Source organism: Micromys minutus (genome assembly GCF_963924665.1).
Source record: "Micromys minutus genome assembly, chromosome: 18".
In the NCBI taxonomy this organism is placed as follows: Eukaryota; Metazoa; Chordata; class Mammalia; order Rodentia; family Muridae; genus Micromys; species Micromys minutus.
This window is the reverse complement of record NC_137953.1, coordinates 25,590,080-25,597,314: the sequence shown is the minus strand read 5'-3', so window position 1 is coordinate 25,597,314 and position 7,235 is coordinate 25,590,080.

Genomic DNA, 7,235 nt, shown 5'->3' with positions numbered 1-7,235 from the left:
TTTCTAAAACATTGCACGGGATCAAGGTTGATCTTACTCAGTTTTGAAACATTTGCAGAGATCTCCGAGACTCACAGCTATAGAGAGCTACTCAGAAACAGACTAGACCATAAAGTCCAAAGCAGATGTGGACCACTCAATAGATCTGGCTTTGGTCCTTTTAACAAAATAAAACAAACCCGAAATAACAGAGAGATCAACTGTCTCAATCATTTTATGATCTACAAAGCAATCCTAATTTTCAGGGTGGTGACTGAAATCTCCAAGGTCACATTCTAAATCTGCACTGTACAGTCTGGTAGAATAACATGGCAGACACCAACTGCAGTGGCTATGGAGACCTGGGAGTGTGATGAAAAGAACTGAAAAATGAATTTTACATTTTATTTTATCTAAGTTAATTTAAATTTAAAAATGGATATTTGATTCATTTGCTGGAAAATTGTAAGTGCTATCTAGTGCAATTTGGCTATGTTAACCTACTTTTAAAACTGAATCTAAATACAGATCAATTATTTCTGAGAAAATTTAGCATCTGAATTTAGGTTGTTGAAAGTGTAAGATGAAAGTCAGATTTCTAGGACTTGGCAACAATTTAATGTGAGTATTTCAACAATAATCTTATATTGATCACTTGGTGAAATAATATTTTTGGATGCATCAAGCTAAACAAAAACAAAAAATAAACTAGTAAGAGTAATTTACCAATTTCTTTGTCCCATGTTCTAATGTGACTACCAAAAGTTTCATTACATTTGTGTCTCAAATATAATCTCTTGGTCAGCCCTATTTCTTAGAATAAAACAATAAATCTGTAAACATAGTTTTTTTTTTTTTTTTTGACTTTTCTTGATTTTAGCTTCATTGCTTCTGGAGAATAGTGTTCGGTCTTTTCCATTATCTCAGAAAAAGCTCACACAGGGGCATTCATCATAATGGGTACACATGAGGGGCAGAAGCAAGGGAGCATTCTCTATAAACTTAGGCCCTTCTTGGCTGCCATGCCCACTCTCCTTGGCCCTTCCAGAAGTCAGGTCTTAACTTGGCTCTCAGTGTGCCCTGCTGACTGTGACTCTTCATTCCATTCTCCCCACGGTTATTTGCCAGCTTACCACTCCTCTTCCACTCAAGTGTGAGAATGGCATTTACTTTGGCCAACGAAACCTGGACAACTGTGATGTCTGCCTCTCACGAGCAGTGAGAATAGACTGGTGTGGGTTGGTCCTTTTTTTTATGCGTTTTATTGGATATTTTATGTATTTACATTTCAAATGTTATCCCCTTTTTCTGTCCCTCACTTCCACTCCTCTCCCTCTGCTTCTATGAGGACGCTCCCCCTCCCACCTACCCACTCCCACCTCACCAGTCCGGAATTCCCCTACACTGGGAAAACCAGCCTTCTCTGGACCAAGGGCTTCTCCTCCTATAGATACCAGACAGTGCCATCCTCTGCTAGATATGTGGCTGGAGCCATGGGTCCCTCCATGTGAACTCTTTGGTTGGTAGTTTAGTTCTTGGGAGCTCTGGGGGTTCTGATTGGTTGATATTGTTGTTCTTCCTATGGGGTTGCAAACCCCTTCAGCTCATTCAGTCCTTTCTCTAACTCCTCCACTGTGGTCCCAGTTATTGTTTCTTTTCTGCCAGGACTCAGTTAGAGCTGTGAAACTGTTGTGTCAGTCTGGGATCTGGACAGAAGGTAATAAAGGAATGCCGGAAGTCACACTCCGGAAGTCTACGTGCTGGAAGCCACACTCCGGAAGCCACACAAATAAGAATTGCCCTTGGACTGGTAGCCCCTAAACTGTGGGGGTTATATATTATTGTGTTACAGCACAGCCCAGACCTCAGTGTTTACAGCTTTGGATAGGTCAGGAGATAGGGAGAGGTAAGAGGAAATCAGGTTGCATGTCAGTTAGGTGATTCTTATTTTTTCTTTTATTAAGGCTTTCAAAAAATTAACAAAAGACAATCCATGTAAGTGACTTACACGAGGCCCAGAAAAAGAGTAAGAGTTTTTAGTGGAAATGTCACCTCCCTGGTGAGAGTTGTAGGGAAAGGTTTTCCTCTCAGGAATAGAGACTGCATATGTCCTCTTGTACCTAGAGTGACACTGTTACAAATTCAGTGAAAGAAAACTGATCCTAGTTGAGGGGATGGGGTGAAGCCAATTCTCTTGATTATAGAGATTGTAGATGGATCTGCTTTGTAGTTATCTACAAGTTTTAATAAATATATTGAACCCAGATATAGCAATAGACGCTTACAGGTCATTTATATTTGGATACTGTTCCCAAAAACTCCATTGACAGAGACTGGAAACAGAACAGAGGGTAAGAGCACTTGTTCATGTATAGAGGAATAGGGTTTGATTCCCAGCATGGCAGCTAACAACTGTCTACAACTCCAGTTACAGAGGATCCAACACCCTCTTCTTCCCTCCATGACACACAGAAACATATGTAGGAAAACTACCTATATTTATAAAACAAAAAATATATATAAATCTTAAAACATTAAAACTCACACCATTGGTATTATACTCTATAAATTATTCTGTGGTTTGTTGAAATCACTCTCAATAAAACTTTGGTTACCCTAAAATTAAAAGTATCTTGCATTGGTCTTTCTTGAGTCACACAAAGTTATTCCAACTGTATAAACTAAAATTTACTTAACAAATCTCATGTATTGTATTTAGGCCTTTATTGTAAAAATATTACACCAAACACATTTCTTTATCTTGTAACCCTAACTGCATTCATGTTAATGTACATATGTGAGAAATTATAAGAAGGCAGTTAAACTTAAAAATACCTTTGAATATTTAATAAATACTGTACCCCAAAAGGCAAATGAATATATGAACTTGTCTGTCTTAGGTTTTATAATTTTGGTCTTATGTTTTACTACTGTGGCTGACAAGCTGGTATCTCAGCATATAGAATGTATGTTGTATCACAAAAACATTGATACTTCACAGCATACTATGGGAATCAGCACACAAGTGGTCCTCCTCTCCTTGAGGACTTTAGCTCAAAGGCTGGAGCCCAAGTTCTGTGGAGAAGAAGTTCAGAGTCCCAAAGGAGACATTTATCCTCAACGTTTTTCTGAGTCTCCAACACTTAGCTCAGGTCCAAGTATGTGGGAATCATTCTTTCAGTGGTTGTTGCATGGATACAAACTGGCTGAGGGATCAATGTCATACTTTCAAAGAAAATGGAAGTACAATGTTACAGCCTAAAGAATTAAAAGATAACCTTGCAAAACTTACAGGTCGGATTGCCTCAATGGGTGGTGGGGTACAGTGATGTGGGATTCCGTCTTTGGAAAGGTCCGATGCTGGGTTATTGCTATGTTAAAGCTCTTAATTTTTTTTTTCCTTCTATGGATCCTGTGGTTAATTTTGCAATGGACCCTGTCAGTCACTTACCAGCTGCTGTGTGGAGATGAGGAAAGGTAAAACTGAAGCTTCCGCTCTAAGAGGAAATTAGTCCACAGTGGACTTTTTAGGAAGAGATATTAACCTCCATCCTCTTCTTACATGGCAGGGTAGAACCTCATGGAGGTTCTTCCAGTTTTGCCGCTTTGTTTCTTTTCTGGAATCTCAGGGTAGATACACCATGAGTTCATGTGGAGGCTCTAAGTTCTAAACCTGTACCCCTGCAAGCTGATGAAAATAAACTGTAAGCATAAAGCTCACAGCACTGGTCAAGCCTCCTGCTCTTGCTTTTGAACCAGAGGGCCCTGCCTCTAACTTAGACCACTGCCAACCTTTCAGGCTCACTTTATTTTCTGCCTCTGCCTGGGTCATCCTTATGGCTTTCCAGTCTTAGCTAGTGCTTTATGTTACCTGCTCCCTAACCACGCTGCCTTCTAGAACTTCCGTTTTGCCCAGGGACAGTCCCTGTTCCTCTCTCTGGTGTTGGAATGGATCAGATTCTAATATCTTCATATAAGGATTACCGAGAACCTCATCCATCACACTAAAAATGCACAAAGCTCTGCCATCTCTCACTGCCCAGACTCTTAGGAGCTGAGAATAGCAGGGGAAGTATAGTCAGCATAATTGTCCATAATAAAGACAACTGAATTTACAGTCGCCACTGCCTTGAGATCACCACCACCCTCTCATATCTCCCGTGGAAGTGATTCCTAGGTAAGGTCAGTATATTTCCAATCTTTTAATCCCACAAGGCAGAGGCAGAAGAAACAAGCAGGCAGAATGCCCCTTGACTAAAGAAGACTTGGAGCCCTTCTTGGAGGGTGTCTCAGCTCTGATTCTTTGCTTTCTTTGGGGGACTGGGAGGGTACAACCCTTCTGGCATAGAATTGTGACCCAGTAATAGTAGGGAGAATTATTGGACAACAACCCAGAATTCCTACAAGGGGGCCCCTCTGGTCTCTCCTATTTCCTAGTGGTACAGAGAGAGGACAGAGAAAGCAGCAAGCATCCAAAGGCTCCAGCACCTTCCCTTTATCCACGTCTATGAATTTCTATTACAGGACAGTTCAGGACTGCACTGTACAAAGAGCAACCGTGTAACTGTAAGAGACCTTATGGAAGAATTGACCATAAAAGCTGAAGGCACTGCAAGAGGCAGCAAAGGAGAGAAGGGGAGGGAAGAATGAAGGGAGAGAAATTTTAATGTCTCACAATATGGAATTGGTTAAATAAACCACGGCCCATCTGTAAATGAAATATGATAATACTATGCAACTTTAAAAAATGATTTTCATGTGGTTCCTAGCCTGGAAAATGTTCTTGTTATATTGTTAAGGTAGAAAAAGCAGGTTACCAAACAGTATCCATTTAAGGAAACACAGTAAATGTTAACAGTGGTTAGCCGTGGGTGGTGTGATTTCGGTTGACTTTTAAAAATTATTTTTGTTTATAGGCTTATTTTGGAAATCATCCACAAAAACATGCATTACTTTTGTAGTTACAAGCGACAGTCTGAAGCTAATAATGCATCCGCTGAACACCTAGCCGCTCTCGGGAGGTTTTGTGTGAGGTGCAAAAGCTCCACAGAGACCCAATGTCCTGTCTTTGAAACACTTTGTTCCCCAGTTAGAGAGTGAGCAGAGACTTAGACTGAGACCTTGTACTCGCCAGACATTGCCTCATATAAATCCCTGGCGTTGGCAACCCTGGCTTTCAGCCGAATCCCCACCTGGGGCCACTGTGAGAAATGAGGTTACAACTTAGTGGCCATGGGGGAGGGTCGCCTTCTGTTGAGCAGACGCACATCTACACAGCGCCACCCAGAGGATAATTAAGGAACTTAACTCTTTAATTTTCCATCCTGCCACAGTGAGCCTTTTCTGATGCCGATGCTGCACACGGTTATCCGTGTATCCTAATGTTAGGGTTACCATCTACCTTGATCACACCAAGCCCTGTGAGCATCCTAAGGTGTGGTTTGGGGTGCTATTTTCCAGTAGACTCAGGATCTCTGAGGGCGGTATCAGGGGACTATTTTAAAAGCTGCTCACAGCACTCCTCTGCATACTAAGAGTTGTTAGGCAGCTGGGGCTTCCCCTCCCACTTTCTCTCATGTCTATGTTAGTCCCCCCCACTGCTGAACTCACATTTTCCTTCTCTCTAGAGTAAGCAGTGGGGTGTGTGGGAAAACGTAGACAAGCTCCTGTCCATCAACAACTTTAGAGTTTCTTTCTTCATTCATTCTCACATTGAGACGGCATTAGCAAACGATTCAGCCTTAGGCACACCTCCTCAGAAATTCATTTCTCGAGGAGGCAAACCGGGCAGATGAATGATCATACAGTGGGGGAAATTACCATGTGGCCTCCTTCTGAGAAGCTACACATGAAATCCCTTGTATCCAGAGTAGCAACTCAGGGAAAGGAAGGTTGGCAGCATTAGAGGGAGAGGCAGAGGGGCCCATTTCACAGTCGAGAATACAGAGGAATCGAAATCAATCATTTGCTTGCGGCGGAGCACAGGGAATTAGGCTAAAGCTAATTCTTCTCATCAGACAAATATGGGCAGTGGTTCTACCGCCCAACCAGGAGCTCTGTTCAGCTCTGTAGCCACAGGGAACAGATACCTATAACCATTTTCCTGCTTTGGAGTCTCTGAGGACCGGACACGGTGTACAAGTGTGTACACAGGCCCCTCTGAAAGTGCAAGGGGTACATCGAGCCCTCCCGTGCTTCCAGAGTTTACAGAATGCAAATGCCCAGCGCACCATAAAGAGTGGAGAGAAGCCAGGAAGGGTGTGAGTGCAGGGAGCTGAACTCGAGGAAGGGCAAGAGCAAAACAGCAGAGGGAGGAGGCTGTGCCGAGGCGCTGCCAGGAGGGCATCCAAAGTGATGGCAGCTGACGTGAGAGCTGTATTTCGGGATCTTTCACCCACTTGCACATTTGTCACTTGGAGATACTAACAAAGGCCCATAGTGGAGATCTGCCATCTTCCCATTGAGCCTCTCTAAGAAGGCATGACAATTAAAAAAAAAAAGCCAGAAGCAGGAGGCTGACTGTGTGGTAGAGGTCAGTGCACATGAGTAAACTCACCCAATGACATTTATGTAGGGTTCCAGAACATTCTCATTTTCCTCTTGGCACAGAGCTTAGTGTGCAGATCTCCACTATCTGGGAACAGCAGCGACCATCCATACCTGCCCTGCTTGGCCTCTACTGTCAGGGACCTGTTCTGTTCAGGTAATGAAGATAAACTCCCTCAACAAGTTCCAGAGGCCGTAAATAATGGACCCAGTGGCCCTTCCTCCGATGACAGTGAACCGAAGCAGCACTCTCAGCACCTCCTTTACAAAAGACAAGGGGTGTCACATATGACTGATGAAGATAATTTGGACCAATGACCAAAGGTCACTGCTATTATCAAGCAGTGCTAGCCTCAATGTCCATCTTAAAGCCATGTTAAAGACATCAGACCGGACTTGAAAGGTTTTCTTAGTGTGCCTTGTTTATTCAAAGCTTCCCACAGAGTCTTAAACGACTTTTTTATTTTTATTTTTATTTGATTTTTTGGTATCACAGGAGCCTGGAAGAAACCATAGAAAGCAGCCCTTCAATTCCTGTTCTCCAGAAATCAAGGCAAAGATGCTGTCTGCTTAGCAGATGAGGGTGAGCCTCTGAAGTCGGGTTTGCATCAGGAGTTTGAACTTGCAGGCTCTGAGTTTCAAATTTCTTATTTATGAGATATGATGAGATATAAACCTGTGCCACCCAACTTATTGTAGAAATTAACTAA